The sequence below is a fragment of the Gambusia affinis genome, linkage group LG04 (genome assembly GCF_019740435.1).
Source record: "Gambusia affinis linkage group LG04, SWU_Gaff_1.0, whole genome shotgun sequence".
Classification (NCBI taxonomy): Eukaryota; Metazoa; Chordata; class Actinopteri; order Cyprinodontiformes; family Poeciliidae; genus Gambusia; species Gambusia affinis.
This window is the reverse complement of record NC_057871.1, coordinates 7,098,798-7,120,459: the sequence shown is the minus strand read 5'-3', so window position 1 is coordinate 7,120,459 and position 21,662 is coordinate 7,098,798. Positions and strand designations below refer to the sequence as shown.

The 21,662-nt window shown below is 37.1% G+C and overlaps 1 protein-coding gene across 4 annotated transcripts in view; it reads left to right on the top strand.

Moving 5' to 3' along the window:
• ctnna2 (catenin (cadherin-associated protein), alpha 2) overlaps positions 1–21,662 on the top strand; it is a 298,746-nt gene that overhangs the window by 169,356 nt on the left and 107,728 nt on the right. The window contains exon 1 of one of the 4 annotated variants that reach the window (XM_044113698.1): positions 10,887–10,905. The exons of the other annotated variants lie outside the window; for them this stretch is intronic. The gene's annotated coding sequence lies outside the window, so the exon portion shown is untranslated. Of the gene's footprint in view, positions 1–10,886; positions 10,906–21,662 lie in introns of those variants that run through there. 4 annotated transcript variants of the gene reach the window in all.

The window sequence follows — 21,662 nt, the reverse complement described above, 5'->3', positions numbered from 1 at the left end:
TGATTGAAATAACTGGAGTGAATAAAATATGTCCATTCTGTTAGCAACTTCGTTAAACATCAAATTACTTTTTCACTTTGTTTACCAAGATTATTTGTGCTTACTAATGACTTTCAATGGGCATGCAGTTAGAAAATTTCTTAATTTATTTATTATTAATCACGCGTAGAAAACATTGTTTCTATAATCCATATGGATCGACAATCTTATTTATCTAAGCGTTTCATACTCGGCAGGTTCCATTCATGATGGTGATTATGTTCTAATGTAACCTTCTTCAGGGAATCGGAGCTTTGACCTAATACTCATTCTGACATTTAATTGCAACAGCTGTCACTGGCACTGTGTTCAACATGCTTAAAGTTTAAGAATATGTTAGTTAACAGAAATAATGATCTGCTTCAAATGCATGGAAAGAGAATAGTCTGAAGTCCTGCAAATGGGATCATTTGTTGACTGGCTGCTCTTTTTGAGCCCAGCTGCCAGTTGAAGTGCCTTTGTGAATATTTGTCTGTTTGAGGAAAAAGAATGGGTATTAATATCCTTCTAAATGGCTTCCAGCAATGTTCAAAGCAAAGTGTTCCCTGTGGAGAGACAGAGACACAAAGTCACAACAAAGAGCAGTCAGACTCAGTGTTGGACATGCTTTCACACAGCAACAAGATCCAAATTCTTCACCCGCCACCGCAGCTGGGAGGAATTTGCAGCTACCTGTCACAGCCAACGTTTCACCCACGTTTGGCAGGTAGATATGTGTGGAGGTTTTCTCTATACAGTGTTTAATTTAATTAAATGTTTTACATTTTTAATCAATTGTATTCTTTTGTGCTAGGGCTTTAATGCTTTAGTCTTCTGAGAGACTACATCAAGTGCCCGAAACCATTCTGTGTAAATAAAAGGATCTTCCTTTAGCCATCAGATGACACAGAAGTCTCAGTAAGAGCCACCATGGCTGTTCTCAAAAACCCGACTCTCAGGACCAGCATACAAGCACTTCTGATAGCTCTGTCGACTCTGGCCTATTGCTTCATCCATAGTCAAACATGCCGCCACGTCTTTCATGTGTCCACAAACCTCTCTCATGTCGGGATTAAGCAGAGCAGAATTCAGCAAACAGAGGTCTGTGATGCAAAAGGCTGAAACACTTGTAAATTTAACTCTCAAGTTTGTGCCGCATGCCTTCTGTCTGCTGGGAGTGTAGGTTAGAAATCCTGAAGCTCTAAATATACTTCCTTTGATGAATTCTATTAATACGCACAAAGGATCAGAAATGTTGACAGCGATAGAGAGTTTCGCCCAAATGGAATTTCTGCAGGTCAGCTTTGATATTTTATTCCAACATGGGTTAAGAAAACTTCTTTAATGTTCTGAAAATGCCTTCACAGAAAATACGTGTTGTTTTGTCATTTGTTTTCTAAAGATATGTTAGACAATTATAGCAATAGTAAGCTCACATCTTGTTGTTTTTTAAGTTTTCATGTTCAGCTGTTGGCTGAAGTGCTATGTTAAGTATCTGCTTATAACTCATTTCAGTAGAACTTAGATGATAAGTTTTTCTTTTTCTTTCAAGACTTGGTGCTTTACTTTGAAAGGCCTACAATTCTATGTCTAAACATGAGCGACATAGGCAGAACAAACTGCGTGACATGATGGAAGAAAATAAGAATATGTCTCTCTTTCACTGTGGACACCAGATTAAGAAATAAAAAAGGCTTGTGCTGTAATTGGAAAACCAAGATTTGATCAGGAAAACAATGTGTGTGAACTGTAACTTAATTGTGCAAGCCATGCACAAGAAAAAAAAAATAAAAATAGTTTCCCAAAAGAATTCTGCACATGTCACTGCTACAGTTTTCTAAAAATTATGAGGTACCAGTAGTTAGTCTGTTTTGCAGTAGACAAATTCCATGTATTACCACTTAATATAAATCCAGAGCAGTTAATCTTGGTGGCTGAAGTTTACAGCAAGTGAACCTTGAAGAGTGGTATAAGGTGGTTCCTCACTAATCCTCTGCTTGTGTGAAACAAGATTGTAAGAACTTGCAATGCCTTTCTGATAAGGGTAATAATATGGTAAACTTACAAAGTCGTTTGAAATCAAAAAAATATGAGAAGTTAGCGATTTTTATTACCAATGAATTCCCTTACTTTTCTTTCTGGTCATGTAGCATGTGCAGAGCTTGCTATAAAGTTTTTCAGATTGGAATTGGTTTAAAGTGATAAAATGTTCTTTGGTCTTGGCTCCTTTTGAGCTAGCTGCTGGTGTCAGCCTCTAGGACCAACTAATTTGGATTAACTTTAAATAAAGATACCAGTAGAGCAGTGTCTATTATTGGTAAAATAATAATAATAATAATAATAATAATAATAATAATAATAATAATAATAATAATAATAATAATAATAATAATAATAATAATAATAATAATAATAATAAAGAAGCTAATAGTTTACACACTTCATGCAGAAAATTTAAAAATGTTGAGCTATCCCTTTAAGAACTCCATGGATGATGCAATTTATCCTAGAACCAGCAGAAGTCATTTCTGTGTCTGCGACTGAAAGGCAGCTCTGCTGTCACATGCTTCAACACCATGCAGCGATCACATGCACAGACCCAACAATCACTGGCGATGTCAGTTATTGTGGTTAGACTTCACAAACATCTATGCTGACAGTGCTCTGTGCTACAAGTTCAGAAGTGTTTTACCTGTGAGGCACAGAAACAACAACAGTGCAACATTGAGTGAGATGCATTATGAGCCAGCAGGGACATTCACTGTTGTTTTTTTATTTCACTTTGCTGCCAGGCTTGTGGACTAGCTCATCTGCTGTTGCCTAAGGTATTTTCTGCTCTTTTGCGACAAACACAAGCAACAAAATTTAAATGTATTTAAACATACATTGGTCAATAATTAAGTTTTATTTGTTAGTTGATTGTTTAACATTGTGTTCATGAATTCAGTCTGAACTGATAAAACACATATGTTATCAGTTCAGTGTGTTCACAGCAGATGAGATTTTAGAGACATTTTAGAGGCTTTGTTTCAATTCCTCCCTTCTAAATTTCTCCTCCTCAAATATTCACAACTCAAATGTTTTGGTCGTTCAGTTTGAACATTTAATAAAAGTAAAGTGTTCACAACAAAACAGTTTCCATTTGCTTCTCAAATAATAATATGTATACTTTACAAATGAAAACTTCAGCAATTGCAGTTCTGTTTTCAATTTGTTTTCTTTTCACAGAAATAACAGAAAAATCCAATAGGCATACAAATAAAACAGATTGAATCTATTGCCTGTCTCCAGGAACCTCTTAAAAAACATTTTGTGTAGTGGCGCTGTACATTACTGCATTTCAAAACAGATTTAAAGAAAAATAAATAAATTTCTGACTGGGCCACGTCGATGAACGGAGGCCAAAAAATCCACTGCTGCTCATCCAGTGTCTGTGTCACAGGTGGTGATGTGCTCTAAAGCTTCGCAACCACTTTACTGATGACTGACCTTGACAGTAATTAATTGCATGATTTATCAAAAACAGGATGACTCCTAAATTCATTACAGACACTGCTGGAGGGGAGCAAAGTTTTCTAACATCTTAGTTTCAAGTTCATCATGTCATACTTTTCATTGGTTATCCACAAGTATCGTCCTGCTAATTGATTTAACAATATTTTGTTATGTGTAAAATAATAATAATTTAATTTAGATATCATATAAAATGTGTATTATGGGATTATGCATTGGTACTAATACATAATTATTGCCAAAGCCAATTATGCTGCTATTGTTTAACAAGATATGCAATTATTATGCAAAAATGCAGGCATCTGTAAATTGCCTAAGGTACCAATTCTTCTGCTTGTATCTTTTCTGCATTATTCTGAGAAAGAAATTGGAAACCTAATCCAATCCAAACAAAAAGTTTAGTCAAGTTCAATATCAGAGAGTTAAAAAAAAAAAACTGAGTCTTATTATACAGTATACAAAAATACCTGGTTTCAAATGTGCAACAGTGTAGGAGAAAATACTGGTTAAAAGCACTGCTTCATCATGTAGCACATTTTTAAACACACACAGACACAACATGATAGTTTAACAATTGTACTTTTTTTCTTTTTCAGCATATATAATATGTTTTAGTATGATTGTAGGCACAGTAATATTGGTATTAAATAAATCCATCCATCCATTTTCTGTTCACCCTTGTCCCTAATGGGGTCAGGAGGGTTGCTGGTTCATCTCCAGCTACGTTCCGGGTGAGAGGCGGGGTTCACCCTGGACAGGTCGCCAGTCTGTCGCAGAGCAACGCAGAGACATACAGGACACACAACAACTCACACACACACTCACACCTAGGGAGAATTTAGAGAGACCAATTAACCTGACAGTCATGTTTTTGGACTGTGGGAGGAAGCCGGAGAACCTGGAGAGAACCCACCATGCACAGGGAGAACATGCAAACTCCATGCAGAAAGACCCCAGGCCAGGAATCGAACCCAGGACCTTCTTGCTGCAAGGCAACAGTTCTACCAACTGCGCAACTGTGCAGCCCACATATTAAATAAATATTATTGTGAAACTTCAGCTCTGATAATAAAAACCTTAATGCTATGCGTTTGCTTTCACAAGAAGCTAACTTTGAGAAAGTTAGTTTCGATGGTAGTGTTTTCAGTAGGCCTCTTCACATAGAATTAAGACCTTGCTAAGCTCTCAATGGCATAAACGATGTAAAGGAACAATGTTAGATTGTGTCAAGAAGACATCTTTAATTCTAAAACTGTTATGGTGTTGTTATACTTCTATAAGTTACCAAACTTGGGTTAACCTTGCAATTTTCCACATCCTTTACATGCTGTCCTGTGCCCTCCCCAAACTATAAATCAGCAGCACCTTCCCTTGATGACCCTATAACGTGTTCCTCTGATCCTGACAGCCCTGATGCATCAGTATGCAACATGGCTGAAAGATCATGCCGCTCTGCCATGTCCATTATCACAAATGGTATCAAGACTGCACCCTAGTTACGTTCCATGACCTTGTCACAATCTTTCTTTATATTAATATATCAATGTCCAACACACCAAGCATCTTATCTGTAATACGTTATGATTGGTGGATTTAGACTGTGACTAGCAAAGCTGTTCCTTCTCAATCACTGCGAATAAATCCACATCTTGGTTTTGACAGGGAAGGTACTTGGGTTGGCATCTTGCCCCCTTTCAAGGAAGTCTAAAATTTATTTCACCAAGCCAAAAACGAGATTGAATAGGGATCAGAGTTCTTCACCAAGAACTGTGTTGTGAATTATATTAAAATATTCTCAAAGTAAAATCCACAAATAAAAGTCTTGCATAGATTTTTGTGCCCTCAAGTTGCTTGAGCAGATAATTGAAATGAGCAACAGTAGTGTCCTCCACTCTTCTGTGTGCCTGGTAAGAAAACTGCTATGGGTCAAACTGGCGCCCTATTTCCTCAGTCTGAATGGCTTTGACCAGTAGCTCAAAGCATTTTAGGACATTAGAGGTCAAAGCCACCTGCTGAAAATCATTAGGTTCTTTGGAGATGACTTTTTTTTTTCTACAGATACAATTATAGATTCCTTTTAGAGCTTGGGAACATTTTGAGGAAAGGAGACGGTTCAGACAGTTCTGTAAAAATATTGTTGGTTGGCACAGATTTTAGGAAGTCTGTCCCTGATCCTTTCAGACCCCAGACTTTTTCTAATGTTAGATCTGTGGAGCACAGACCTGACTGACTGAACACTAAAGCAGGTTTACAGAAGATAGGACAATTGTCAGAACATTGTCTAAAAAAATAAAAATCATTCATGCATTTGCAAGCTCCAACTGCTCCTTAAGTTCTCCTCCTTGTATCTGTCTGCTCCTTTCATTGTTCTGTCCAGTCATGACTTTCATGCCATCTCATACAGTTTTAAGATTATTAATATTACATTTTTCCTCTGTTCTTATATTGAAGATTGTCCCTTCTAATCTAATACAATAGTTGCTATATTAGCTTCCAACTTCTCTTTATCTTTACTATATAAAGATACATCACTTCTTTGTCCCTCTCTGTTTTTGTTTCACCATGGTTTAGTGTTTAGAAAAATGTTAACCTGCTTTGTGTAGAAAATAAGGAGGAAATTACTTAAACCCTTTTGTTATGGATCTCTGTAGAATTATAAAAGCATCCCGATCAGTGCCTTTTGGCAATTCTTTTGATTACTTCAAAGAATTTTCTGACCACACTTTTACCCTCCTCGTAACAACTTTAATCTTTTAAAAAGAGGTTTTTTTTAGTGGGGATAAGAAGTGTTACGTTATGATCAGAGAAGCTGTTTTATTGAAACGTTACACATATCTAATGTTTTCTTTGTTCTAGTGATGCAGGAAATATACTGAAAAAAGTTACCCAACATCTTCAAACTGCAATGGTCAAAATCACCAAGAATAAAACAAAGGTCAGAAAGAGGGACTGGAGACTTTGTGTAACTTGATAAATAGTGTTTGCAGCATTTGTTTTATTGGCTTTTGGATGTATATACTATAATCAGAAATGTATGTGGATGAAAGCCAAACAGGTTGCAGGGAGATGGACAGCAGCTCTATATCCTCGATGCACACAGACGTAAAGGGAAACTCTACTCTCCCAGCCCCTTGGGATTTCCCTCTCAGATCGACCCTCCTATCCCGTCTCATGGGGGATCTAAATCCATTGAGGGTTAAACCACTATACAATTCAGAAGGAGTGAACTGAGTTTCAGTGAAGGATATCAAGCAAGTGTCTCAATATTTTTCTTTTTAGTCCTGATGGTGTGGACATTGCAGAGCACCATAGTGGGGACTGGGATATGGTGGAGCTTTGACCTTCACCTGACCCCGCCCCACTTCCCACATTTAATTTTCAAAGTTTAACACTTCCTCAAAAGTTCTTGAAAGAACAAAATATATCAACTGTCATAAGTTCAAAAATGATGACAAAGGATGCTGCAGATTTCTTAAGTCTGACAAAATATCCCAAGAATCCCGTGTCCTTCCGATGTCCAATTGGTTGTTGTGATGTGAATCAAGCGCACACTGGGTCACACCTAGCAGAGTTCATATAGTATAAAAAAATATGAGATCCATAATGGCGATGGATCTCCTGTCCTTTTCCTTCTAATGCTAATCATTTGTTCTCACTTTTCCCCACTTTTCTATTCTAGCTCTTCTTTTCACTCAAAAACACACAATCCACACAGACCGCTGCTGATTGTCATGCAGTGCCATCTTGGCTATCTTGTCTGTATTTGTGCATCAATCCCCTCAAATCAATCAGAGTTTATCATCAACATGCATTTTTCATAAATCTTGTTTTAACTCTTCCAAATACACCAACTGTTTGTATCAATGCTGTTCTCTTAATCTGCTTGCTCTGACTCAGCACTTCCCTCCTTACTGATGAATGCCACACTCAGCCTCAGGCTTGTCTTAGACTAAACATATACATGCTGAAATCAAGCGAGAGCCTGGAATACTCACTTTCTTTTGTTGCATCAATCTTCTTCGACCAGGCAGGGTGCAATTTGGAACATGTCCTTCGTGTTGCTACAGCCTGACTTTAGCAGTGAGTGTAGTTCACATTGCGTCTAAATTGCAATGACCGTGGAGATTTTTTTTTTCTCTTTGATAGCATGGATTGCTGCAGTTGAATGGTGGAAATGTGGTGAAGGAATTGTGTAATCATTGTAGTTGTAAGGAATAGAGAGACAAGGCATATTTGCTTAGTGGCTCTACTGCCATAAGTGATGCATCAGCTTGCCTACAGCGAGAGCACATTGGGTCATATTGTAGGCATGACCAAACCAAGACAAGGCGGTGTGCTTTGAGGCTCACAAAATGGATTTCTGCGCTCATCCCTCCCACGACTCCACTCAAAAATGTTGGATAACATCATCACAACACTAATAGCACTATGATCTTATTATAGAAGTATTGTACATACACAAACAAGAATAGGAACTTGCTTGCTATTTTAAATTTCAAGGAGAGAGACACTGAGGACTTCACTAGAATCCTATTATGACATTCCCTGGACTGGCACATTTTTGACACTGTTGCGTGCTATTATTGTTATTCTTCCGTCCATTCATTATCTAATATTCTCATTCATAAAAGAATCAAAGGGGTGCTGGTTCTTTTCTTCAGCGGTCATTAGGTGAGAGAGGTTGGGGTACACCCTAGACAGTTCACCAGTCCATCGTAGGGCAACACAGAGATAGACAGGACACACAATCATCCACACACACAATCATACCTACGGACACTTTTGAGTGCCCAATCACCCTGACAGTTATGGTTTTGGACTGTCGGTGGAAGCCGGAGTACTCTTATGCACAGGGAGAGCATGTAAACTCCATGCAGAACAATACCAGGCTGGGATTCAAACCTGTGCACTGTGCAGCCCTGTTGCTTGATTTTAATCTAGTGAAAATGGGGCTCTATAACAAAGGTGCAACATCGATTACTTAACATGTATTTTGTGACATCTGCATCCTCTGCATCAAAATATATTACTTCTAGGCATCACAAACGTCTTTGTCACGTATGTTAGGCCAAGCATTAAAGTTATACACAAGAATCCATCTATGAGTACTGAAGAAAGACAGCATTTTCTGTTTGCATACATCCACATTTGATAAGCAGCCTCAGACATCTTTCTTGGGATGCTTGCAGAAAAGGGTCTTTTCTACTGATAAGTCCTTATTCCTCGTAGACTGTCAAACTAGCAAAGCAGTGTGAAGACTGACTCCTGTGCACCAGGTGTGGTGTCTGCCCAACAACGCACAGCTCAAACAGATCAAACACGTAGTCTAAGCTGTCTCAGCATGAACTGTGAATGTTGTTCTGATGCGGTGACAGAGCATTTTGACCAAAAGCAAACATTGTCGGTCACATTGTGTCTCTGTTATATGTTTTGTTGCTTTTTGGATGAAGATGGAAATCATGATAAAAATGATGACTCCTTTGCAGCTTTATCTCGTTGGTTGTTTTTTATCCTTGGAATAGGGACTGCACTGCACTGGGAGAAATTCGGTGAACTTCTATACCACTTGATAAAATTACACTGACATCAGCTTAGTGGTTAAATGCTGTAATCATTTGTTCTCAAGTATCCAAGTGTGCTTGTCTTCCTGAAACTTTAGGTTTGTCTTGGTGTATTTGCGTTGCGTTCCAGATTAGTGTGGTAAGTTGCTTAGGTTTTTCCCTAGCATGAATGGTTTCATCGCATAAAACGTGAAACTACCAAAAAAAACATACCCAGAAACTTGTGCAATCCAAAAGAAAAATTAAACCTGGCTGCTTTTCTTTATTTTTGGCTTGTGGACTCTGTTCAGGTAGTAGTATCTGTTTCACAAACTCTACAGGGAAACATAATAAAAACCACAGCATCTACACTGTGAATGTGAAACATTTATAGCAAAACCTATTTCTTTTTAATCTCAAATATAGAATACATGTGTTCAGATACTGTGACTATATCTCTTTCACCTATAACTCTCTACAAAAGAGGCTTGTCTGTTATGTTCACAGAGGGAATCCCCTCAACACATTTTTATGACTGATGGGGATTATCAAAGATGTACTTTATTAATCCCCATGGGGTCTTCATCTCTGGTTCACAGGCATTACTCCAGTCAAGGGCAATGAAAATTTAATCTCTAATACCTACCATGCTCAGGAGAATTTTTAGTTCCCTCAGCTTTTCATTTATGCATCACATTATTCATGATAAACATGATAAAATCTGTACTCTGGCTTAAAGGACACATTGCAAAGTACACCAAAAGTCCTTAATAAAATACTAACAGTTGGTGAAAACATACCAAGTTACAATGTCCATTATTTTGAGACATGTTCAAAGTATATTAGATGTTTTTTGTGTATAATCTTTGGGTTTAAAATTTTGATTGTCAATATGTGGTACACATGCAGTTAATTAAATAACTCTAGTGTCCAACTTGTATCTGATCTAAACATGAACAGATGTGGTATATCTGAACTGAAACTTTCTGAAACATCCTTCAGATCTTTTGTAAATCCCTGGACATGCACTGGTGAATACATGTTCCTGAATCCAACCAAGAATAAAAGGGAATTTTCTATTTTCTTTCTATTTTTCTGCTTAGCTGTCTTGAATTTTAAAGTTTGTTTTTCTTATATTACCACATATTCAAAGCACTTTGTTATTCTTTTAACTATATAGAGCTTTTGCTGCTTGTAATGTTTTACTTAAAACTCTGTTATCTGAAGAACCTTTAAAAATACAGGATCTACGTTTACAAAGGCAATGAACGTGTCACCTTTTCTAATATGATGCCCCTGTTGTAAATATTCACTAGAATTGCCTTCTCTCAACTCTGCTTCTACAAAATTTGCATTCAAATTAAAGTTTAATGGAGAAAACGATTGATTAGCACATACATTTATGAAAACTGCACCCATTTTGAGGTTTCAATGATTTATTTTAACTAATTGGTGGCTGATCGATCGACCCATAATCAGCCGATTTCCGTAGAAAATCGCATGATTGGTGATCGCCGATCACTGTCTTTTGTTGCCGATCACCAAAACGATCACCTGTATCTCACTTCTCAGCCTGCGTGTGCAGCTAATCTCTTTCCTTCATTCTGCGCAAGCGCGCAGCAGCAAATCCTGTCGTGTGGAACTATAGCGCTCTGAGAGTGAATGGGGAAGTTTGTGTGTTGCGGCGGAAAATTATCTCGGTGTGAAGCACGACAGAATGCGTCAACACAACAAATCTAATGTGAAATTTAAAAAACAAGCACTTGACGGAGTTTGGCTACATTGAGGCTCAACAACACAAGGAAAAATGACATCCGGAGCGGCGAGATAGCAGGTAAAGCAGCGCACTACTACAAACGCTCACCCGGATTAGCATGAAGGTCAGAAAGCTAAACAAATAACCCGAAAAATAATTCAAGTCTTCGAGCTGGCGGTGAATGACGCTGGTTCTGCTCTTGCTGTTGAACCGCCTCTACGCGTAACTGGTAGTAATATTTCACATATGAAGCTCCGTTTCTGCTCCCCCCGGAACGTCTGCTTAAAGCCGCACCATGTAACATAAACAACAATAACAACAACAAAGATTTTACATATTAAACCTTTTTGTTGTGTCCAAACATGAGATAATTTATGAAAAAATAAATAAATAAAAATGGATCTCCTCTCCCTCCTCCTGTGTTCTGCAGAATTACTCCACTCAGTCAGAAACAACCCATCAGAACCAGCGTTAATCAGCTAGCCGTGCTCTTAGGAAGTTTTGATTCAGCAACCCACGATTGTTTATTTTGACGCAACTTGCATTTGACTTTGAATGAATATTTCCCTCTTTTACTAGACATTATTTGATAAAGGCAGTATTGTGGGATTTATTTGACTCATGTATAATTTAGGGTACAGATAGGGTGACCAGATTTGGGTTTCTGAAAAGGAGGACACTTCTTTTTTTTGTTGGCGGGGGTAGAATCGGCGGACACACATGCGCCAACGATTTCTTTGTCATACAAAGAAACCTGGAATGGAGTAGTGGAACGGAGTGGCAATGTAATCACAATGCACTGTAAGCTATGTAATGTGTTTTGAGGCAGTTGACCAAAATCCCGGACAATTTTTAAATTCCCCCCCGGACATTTTTTTAGGTCTGATAAGTAGGACATGTCCGGGAAAAAGAGGACGTCTGGTCACCCTAGATACAGAGAACCTTACTGTTAAATGTTGTTTAACTGGTTGCAGGTTTTCAGTTGTTCTTTTGACTGAGTAGATGCTGTATTGTGCCTGCAAGTATGTTGCATGTTTACAACATATTTGTAAACATGCAAGTACCTAATTAATTACCGTAGGTGAATTTATTACCAAATCGGAACATCCCTAATTTTAACTGTTCATTTTCAGGAATTATGAAACAAACAAATTCTGTGAATTTCAGTGAGGGAATTAACAAATTTTAATTTGCCACTTTTATCTAATCTAGTCAGAATTATACTTATAGAAACAATCAATAAATGATATTTTTTTCAAATGTTTCATAGCATGTTGTACCTCGACAGGATCTTTTTTGTGGTTGCCAGCAATCTTTTGGTATTGTTCTGGCTCCTGGTTGGTTCTAAGGCACAGGCCCAATTTTTCTATTCAATTCAGGTAATTTCAAGACACTCTCCCTAAAAAAGCAAAGTTAGGTTAAAAATAGTACACTAATTTTTGGTGTAGTTGTAGCTTTCTGCTGTACCTGTTCCCGAAACAAGATTAATTTCTATGTTTGAGGTTTGTCCTTCTTAACACCTCATTTTCAGTTTCAACATTCTGATCCAAATTTCCTCCCTCAAATGAGGTGAACTGGTTAGAATAATCAGGAACCGTCCAGAACAACCAAGGTTCAAGGGTGCCATAAAATAGAAAGTGCTGCTACACTACAGTCACATTCTATATTCAAAGATGTTTCACATCACACTTTGCACTTAAAGGGTGCTAAACAAAAAACTATTTCCTGCTGAAAAAGCAACACTGTCAAGTCATAGTTAACCTTTTAGTTTAGCCACATGGACAAGCCAAAGGCTTTTGGTCAGGGAAGACAAAGATCTAGCTGAAGACGTTTGTTGTATCATCATTACACCTACAGAAATGAGCAGTTCAGTTGCATTAATAAAAGCCTGGAACCAATACAGTGAATCTGTGTGTGTGTGTGCAAATGGGCAAATAGCAACAAATTATTTAAGCTGCACTTATTTTTTGGCTCTACTCCACCAAAGTCTTATTATTATTATTATTATTATTATTATTATTATTATTATTATTATTATTATTATTATTATTATTATTATTATTATTATTATTATTATTATTATTATTGTTATTTAACAAAAAACCTAGCTAATAGGACTGTCACCCTTAACATGATTACAGGGTACATCACTCTATCAATATGTAGAGACTACTAGACCCCAGTCAGTGTGGCAGATGTGTACACTGTGAAGCTACATGGTGACATGTCCCCAAGCCCTACTTTGATGAAGGAAGAAAAAAACACAATTGTTATCACATCATAAGACAACTGGATTCAAAACTGCACCCTTATTAAAATGCAGAGTGCTGTCTCTGGCAGCAGACAATGGCAGCTAAATCCTCTGATGAGGGAAAATTCTCTGCCTTGCCTCCTCTCTGCTGCCTTTGTGCTTGTGTGTGTGTGTGTGTGTGTGTGTGTGTGCGTGTGCGTGCGTGTGTGTGTGTGTGTGTGTCTATGGGTGTATAATACTTGGTTTGAAACTGCTTAAAATGCCTTGCATGATTTACTTTCTCCACCCCAGTCATAGACTTGCATCAAAATCACCCTTTGGCCACAAAGTTATGAACCTGTTGACAGACTAAACTCCTGCATGTCAGAAGGCCTTCATGAAAAATAATTTGTAAATAAAATGCTTTTTAATTGGGACAAGTATTTTTAATTTGTAGGATTTATGAACAAAATTCAACATTACTTCATCTTCACACATTAAAAGCAAAGTTCTTCCATTGTCACATGGGTACATTTAGCTTTGGCAATGCTGGTTCATTAACTGGGGGGGGGATTTTATACAAAGCCTTTCAATTAGAATTTAGTACCTAGAATTACTTAATAAATTTGAATTTGAAGTAAGAAAATAGTCAATATTTTAACTTTTGTCAGTCCTATGTTTAAGCTGTAGTAGGGAGATGATTCATAAAGTCAATCCTCTGTCAGTTACAGCTTCTACAGCTGCCCACCTGCACCAGATGGGCTATGCATAATTAAGATGATAAGCCACTGCAGAAATCTGAACCTGTCACCTTGTTGAAAATAAGACTGACCAGCCCAGGGGCATACTTATTCCAGATGCTCACAAGTTCCTACTGTTCTGCTTTCAAACTGACTGTAGTGATGGGCTGAGCTTTGGTTTACTTTAAATATGTTTTCAAACTCTTATGAAACAACTTTTAACAAAAATTACTTGGATTTTCTTTCTTATTTATTTAACTACAGCTGTATTTATCTTTTAGTATATGGAACTTGCAAATATATTCATTTGAAAATACATTATTCTGACCCCGAGTTATCTGTTTTATAGCCATAATTTGTGGCGGTTTGAGAACACCACGCCTTTTCACACACAAACTAGGCACTAATTAGAACTACTCTCTACTATATAACAGTATAGTCTAAAACAACAAATAATTATTGCTTTCTCTTGAAATTGATACAATATACACAGTGGTGTTTGAACTCTTAAACACACCTGGTAACATTGTTCTGAAAACCTTCAAAAGTCGCCCTAACCCTAAAGTCTCATTTCAGCAGCATACTCTCATATTGAAAATAGTAACTATAAAAAAGTCTGCACTTCATTTGAATATATATTTGTCACATACTTCTTAACATCTGAGCTTAAACTTCAATATAGAAACTCTATTTATACATATCTGTTTTTAATTCTAGTTTTTTAATTCTGAATGGATGATTATTTTACACTGGAATCTGTTTACACTAGTAACATTCACCAAGCTTCCTTTTTTAAAAGGTCAATAGTAGGCCTGTCAAAATAACAAATTTTGCTGAGCGATTAATTGTCTCAAAAATTATTGCGATAAACGATAATATTGTTTGAAGACCTTTTTACACTAATTTAATAGAAATGACGTAATAATGCATGCGATTTCCTGCCAAAGATTGATAAACTTTATTATGTGGTGTGTTACAGTAGATCGTTGTGGCCGCTCTGATCTAAATCAGGGGTTTTCCCCAACTGGGAGCGTTAAGCAGCCTGTTGAATGTGACAAGTATCCAATCAGGAAGCACAGATTCTCCTCGGGAAATTACTGAGGGGAATCCCAAACAGCTGACACGGCGCAACCCGAAGTCCAGCGGACATTGGAGATGATATGTGGAAATAACATTAATGTTTATAAAACATTTCGTGCAAAGAATATAAAAATAACGAGGGGAGGAGTTGGAGCGAAATTGCTACGCAGTTGATGAACCCGATAACTTTTCAGCTGTTCTTCGTTGATGTGACATAAATAGGTTATAATAATTTTCATTCAGTCAGGACTGACACTAGAGCCACATGCATTGCAGGGTTGATTAATACCTGGTTTTAAAATTAGTTAACTGGACTTGTAGCCATTATTTTGTGCCCATTGTTGGACACCACACGGGAGGAACAAAACCGATTGAACCGCTATACCTAGGATTTCTGTCGGCTAATGTTTGGTCTCAGGTTTTGAAAATGGGCCGACAATCGGCCGACAACTCTAAGATGGTGTCGTGTGCGCTGGACATTACACTAAGGAAATGAGGAAGGAAGGGTCAGTGGAGAGCACCGGAGTTCAGCCTTTTTTCATTCGTTGTCATCAACAGAAAGACAAGAAGGCCGGAAGAGACAATAAAGGCGATAATTAAAATGACGTCGATAGTTTAAATTTATCGTACGATTAATTGATTTATCGTTTATCACAACAGGCTTAGTCAAGAGTTTTCAGGCAACATAAATTAAGGTCTATTAAATGTAAATAAGTGCCTGTTGCAGCTTGTCCTTGTTTCCACAGCTGAATCAATCCATGAGTTTGTGATCAAGTCAGTGTTCGTTTAGCCGATGTGTGACAATTTAATAAATCACATGTTAAGAGCTTCATCTGTCTTCCCAAGTGTTTAAATCTGCACCATTTCCAGGATGGCTTGATGAATGACAGCCAGTATTTTCAAGGGTGATGTCTGCATGTCATTTTCTGAAAATACTGTTTGGTCTGTAACAGCTGTGCCGATTGCAGAAACACACTTTATAAGGCGGCTTTAGAAAGAGAATAGATATCCTTTGAAAAGACATAAATCCCTAAACACCCACCATGACACTAAGTCCCGTCCCCTGATCCGTCCTCACACGTTGCACTCATATCAAATTCAGAAATTCTGTGGCTTTACTATTTCTTATTCCTCACACCTAATAGCAGCAACTGCTCTGTTAGTGTCTTGTGCTCCTGCCTGGCTGGTCTGACAAAGCTAACATGAAAGAACAGTGGGAGACATAGTCGTTTTACCAGTTCAACATTTGAAGTTGTTTCCCCTTGGATCATTAAAGCAAGGGAACACCCTGTAGCTCTAAACAGCACATATTTATATATCTTTCTGGTTGAATGCTGTGTTCACTGTGAGCTGGACGCATTATTGTTATGGGACCACCATTAATTAAGTTTTTATATGAGCAATTGCTGGTTGCCCTAGGCCATCAGTATTCTTATAGCTTTCTTATTTTTTATTTTTTGTCCAGCCAATCATTTCTATTACTTAAATATTTATTCTAAATATTTAATATGTAATATGTTTCATATTTATTCTAAACTCAAATAGAAATAATTATGGTTAGCATCTCGAAACAACACATAGATTTATGCGTCATATTTTTTCTATGACAATAAGTGCTGCAATTAAATAACTAAGTATAATAACAAATGTGTTTTCAATTACATATAAAATCACTAGTGATGCCAGTTTATCTTCAAATGTGTTGGTAAGTTTCACAGTTTGCTATATGAGGATAAAAATGAGCAGCGTGAAGATGAGAATATATGTATTGGAGCTGCAAGTGTGAGGTAGGAAGCTATTTGGCACTACAAGGGAACAAGATGATACAGGTTTTCAGGATAAAGATGCATTCCGGTACGAATGACCAGAAAAGGAACATGATGTGGGTGTGAATGTTAAGTAGATTCGGCAGGTCTTTAAACATCTAACGTATGGTAGTATGTATATATACATATATCAACAAAATAAACTGACCAATTGCTAGATAATGATCAGAAATGAACTTTTTCAAAGACTTTATTGAGTACAGTGAATACATACTTTCTTTGTTATTGTCTTGCTTGAATCAAGTTGCTTGGACATCAACAAAGGAAAAAATATATATTTTGGCAGCTGCTAATTTATTGAACTAAGTTACTATATTTTCCAGACTATGTTTTTTTTTTTTTAGTTTGACTGGTCTTGCAACTTACAAGGTACAACTAATATCTTGTTTTTCTTTTTGTGATGCATTGTCTGACTGATGCGCTAAATGTTAATTCAAATAGACTGACAGGAACCCAGGAGTTACCATCTACAGACGCAAAGATGGCTAATTCTGGCAGTGTTACGTCTCAATAGTTGCCAAGGAGATGAATATAAATTACATTGCACGCAGGCCATCTTGGTATTACCTTTACATGCAATTAAACTGACTCTCTATCACCATGGATTCTCTACATGCATCACAGAAGCCAGTTGATCAATGAGCCATGAGTTTGTCGAAAAGCTGGTCACTGAACACGTCATGGACCAGATCATCAACTTAGACGAGTTTCGCCTCACGTTTGAACAAAATCTTAATAAATGTGACTAAAAGACCAGTGTGTCTTTTATATGTTTTCTTCTTCACGATTCACTCTTTGACTGTTGTGACTTTCACACCAATATGACATATTGCCCAAAAAATATAGCAAACTATTTTTGTAAATATGTGCCCAACTGAAAGATGCATTGTCTCTGATTCACTTCCCATTTCCTTGTCTTTGCTACTTTAAATTTTATCTGCCTCATTTAATTTACAGCTAATCCTATCCTCTTATTTACTATGTAGGAAAGAAAACATAAGAAAATGAACAAAACAAAAAGAAAACTGGGCTGAAAATATGATGAAGAGTAAAAGAAGGAGTTTTCCTTTGTGCACATAATAAGGTCATTTTCAAGTTTGGGCAAGTGCTGAATAAAACCTTGACATTTACCAAAGGAGACAATGTTGTGCCACCATTCTTTGTCCCAGCAGCATCCAAACTGGCACTCTGTTCTTTTCATTCACTCATCCTAATTAGGATTCATAAAGAAAGAAAAAGCTAATACGCAACAATTGGGAATATGATATATTTGGTTGCTTTCTATGTTATTTTTAATGTTTTTGTTTAATTTCATTGCTGTCTTGCCATGCTTATATATTGGGAATAAGAGTTTTAACTCTGCTTTGGACTCAAAGTAATCACTTTGTATATATGTTGAAGAGTGTGACTCTGTCTGAACAGACAGACAGACAGACCACAGTGAGTTGCATAAGATCCTAATAAAATACATTTTACTTGTTGTGATTATTGCGGTTTCAACATGACAGAATTTGAAAAGATTCAGAATTTATTTATACATTGCAAGTTGCGCATCACCGTATGTAATAATAGGCTATGTTATGTTGTTACAATGAACTTTACCAGAAAACAGATGGGATCTACGCCGGTCATGAGAGTTGAAAGATAAATGTTGAGCATGCAACATCTCTGTAGTCTGCTTGTGTAAAAAACTGTTTTGTTTCTGTTAATTTAAAAATTTTTTTTTTTTTTTTTTTTTTTTTTTTTCTGGTTAGTATATGACAACAGGGCTTTGAATCGATTCTGTGCCTGCAGCATCATTTCAGGTCCTCTATACTTTTTGGAATATTTGACCAGCATGAAAGCCCCTGACTTTTTGAAAACCATCTCACGTCCACACAGACAGCCTTGTCATAGCTGCATGCATGTGTAGGGAAGTGTGTGTGTGTGTGTGTGTGTTATAAATCGGGTTTTTCGACTGCAGTGAAACAAAAGTACATCAATGATACTCAAACCTTCCTCTCACCCCATTGACTCCCATTTTTTTCTCTACGCCACAGCTCTGCTCTCACAGATATCGCACTGCTCTCTTATTTTCTCACCCTCTGTAACCTATTCTCAGCCTCTCTCCCTTTCTTGCTTCTCTTCTCTCCTGGTGCCCTTCCTTTAGCCCATCCCCAGCAATACTACTTACTATTCAGTTCAGGGAGGCTGCAGGCAGAATTGCTCTACCTCCTCAAACTGCTGCTGCAGGACTTGGCCTTTTTATTTCTCTCTCTCTCTCTCTCTCTTCCTCCCTCTTCCTCTGTCTGATAACCAGACATTTCCCCTCACCTTCTTCTCTAATTCTACTGAAACTATGCACCTAAAGCCTTGGCTTACAGTCCGACACGCTTAGTGTTTAACTCCTTTCATTCCGCTTGAGCTGCTTTTCTTCTTTTAAGGATGCTTCAACTATTAGATCACCAGCATATCTACAGCCATACAATTACCCGAGTAGTGCTCCTCCATTGTTTTTATGATGCAGCATTTGTTAAACATTTAGGAAGTTGTTATTTCTTAAAAGGCAAGTAGTTTTTGACATTATTAATTGTACATTATACATTAGGAATGCAATATCTATACTGGCCAGGTAGATCTCTCAGTCATATCACCTGTATTTCCTTGTTACTAAAGCTTTTTTCAAGTGGAATTGCTTGCTTGGTATGGTAAAGATACTTTCCTTTTTCCCAGGTGGTTCTGGGACATTTTCACTTTGTGGTGGAAAAAAGAAAATGGGAGATAACAATTTTAGCTGAGTTGGACTGACTTTGACTAATAATAAACTATCAGCTTAATGGTGTCTTGGCTCATTCTTTCTGAAAGGACAATGCAGGGCCTGAATATTGTAGAACCTAATGTCAGATAAATCAATTACAGACTTCAGATACACTTTGAATATGCTTTGCTAACATCTGGCAGTCAAACAAAGGACACACTGAGGGGATTGACGAACAGATGGCCTATCTAAAACTTTATTGTTTTCTCTTTTTTGTATTTTTTGCTTCTAACCCCGTCTTTGTTTCAGTTCTCTTTGTACTTGCAATTCATTTTCTTGTTTAGATCTGGCTGTTGCATTATTTGCTCACTTTTGAAAATTTGTCTAGTAGAAATATGTATCAATTCCGTATACTCTCAAGGTAACCTTCTTTGATTCCTGTTGTGAATCACACAAACATTCATGCTTTTTGTAACCTTTTGTATTTAATTAGTGTCCATAGTTGCTTACTATTGGTTTATACAGGCTGTTGCTCTTTTATTCTATATTAACCAAGCAAAGTCTTTGTTTAATACCATCTGTACCCCGCTTTACCCCAGATATTGATAACTAGCGACAGGCCCGGAGTCTTAACACCAGCGAATGTAATGAAAGGAGTAAGTAAACAGCTTCAGCTATTAAACGTAAGGGGGCTTGTGCCTGGAGGCACTCTGGTTTCTCATCACACATTGCTGTTGTAGGCTGCATTAAGTCTAAATGACAAGAGACCAGCAGGGTCAGATTACCCTGCTACAGATACTACATACATCTATGGAGGGGGCTTGCTATATATATGAGCCTATATATTTATTTTCATTTATCAAGAGGCTCATTTTATTAGGAGTGTGAAAGATATTTTTTTCAGTAGCACATTTATTTGAGAAAATGTCGGATAAGCTTTTTTTGTTACATCTAAGCTTGCTTGACTATGTGATTGATTGTATTTGCTGTATTGAGTTTCTGTCAAGTTTGTCTTTAAACAAAAACAATTCCATTTTACTTAGATTAATAAATACTATTCTAAATAAATAATTAGTAAATACTCCATGTAAATAAATGTTCACATGACAAATAAAATAATGGGGACCATATATTCTCAATAACATAATTAATTATTCACATTTCAAAAATTATTTCATTTATTTATTCATACACACATTCATATGTATGTATTTGTAAATATGTGTGTATACAGTAAAATACTTGTCTTATTTTTATACTGCATTAGTCAGTATTTCATTCAGTTTTATGCTGTGCAACAACAGATTATTTAATAACTGGCAAGAAAAACAACTGGGGACTGGAGTTAGGATGAAAATCTGCATACCACAGTAAAGTAGTGTTACGATTGCTAGCTGGAGGCGCCACGTGGAACAGGTGTACCATATGAGGGGCTACACTCCTCATTTGTACCCGGTTTGCTTCCAGGCCCCTGTCCATGTTTTCACCTCCTCTCTCTTCCCTTTTTCCTGTCTAACTCCTACTGAATAAAAGCTACTAACTATTTGTCCCCAAGGGGCAATTCTTAACAAAATTGGTGATGCAAAGACATTTCAAAAAAGAATATCAAAGTAAAACAATGCCTTATATTAATTTGCAGTTAATAGTAAATGAAGATAAATAGTTCTTCTGCAAATTACAAACACAATTAATGCAATCGAAAATAAATGGAAAAATAAAAGTTTTGAATGTAGTCTTGTATATCCTAATTAGATTATTCTGTTCCCATCTACTGTGTTACTGTTGAATAATGTTAAAACCTATCAAAACAAAATTGTAATCCAAACCAAAATATTGGAGAAATCCTTTCTTGCTACAGAAATTATGGTTTGTTTTCTTTGTGGCCATCCTGTAATCACAGTGCCTGATAGCCACTGCTGCACCTCTTTAAGTTGCACTTAATGAGAACATCTCAAATTGGTCCATCTGTGGCACCAGAGCAGAAAGAGCACAACTTATCTTAATGAGGATCTGGCTACCCATTATCCGCTGGTAACCCAACCAACATGCTACCACTGTTATTGCCACACACTCTGGAGCTTACATACACACAAAACACTCACTCACATTCTTCTTATCAGCTTGCCTTCCCCTTTAAGCCTGCCACAGACAGTGTAACCACATTGGGCAGTAATTGTACCTCTCACTCCTGCCTAATTGAATTGACATGGAGCCGGAATTGA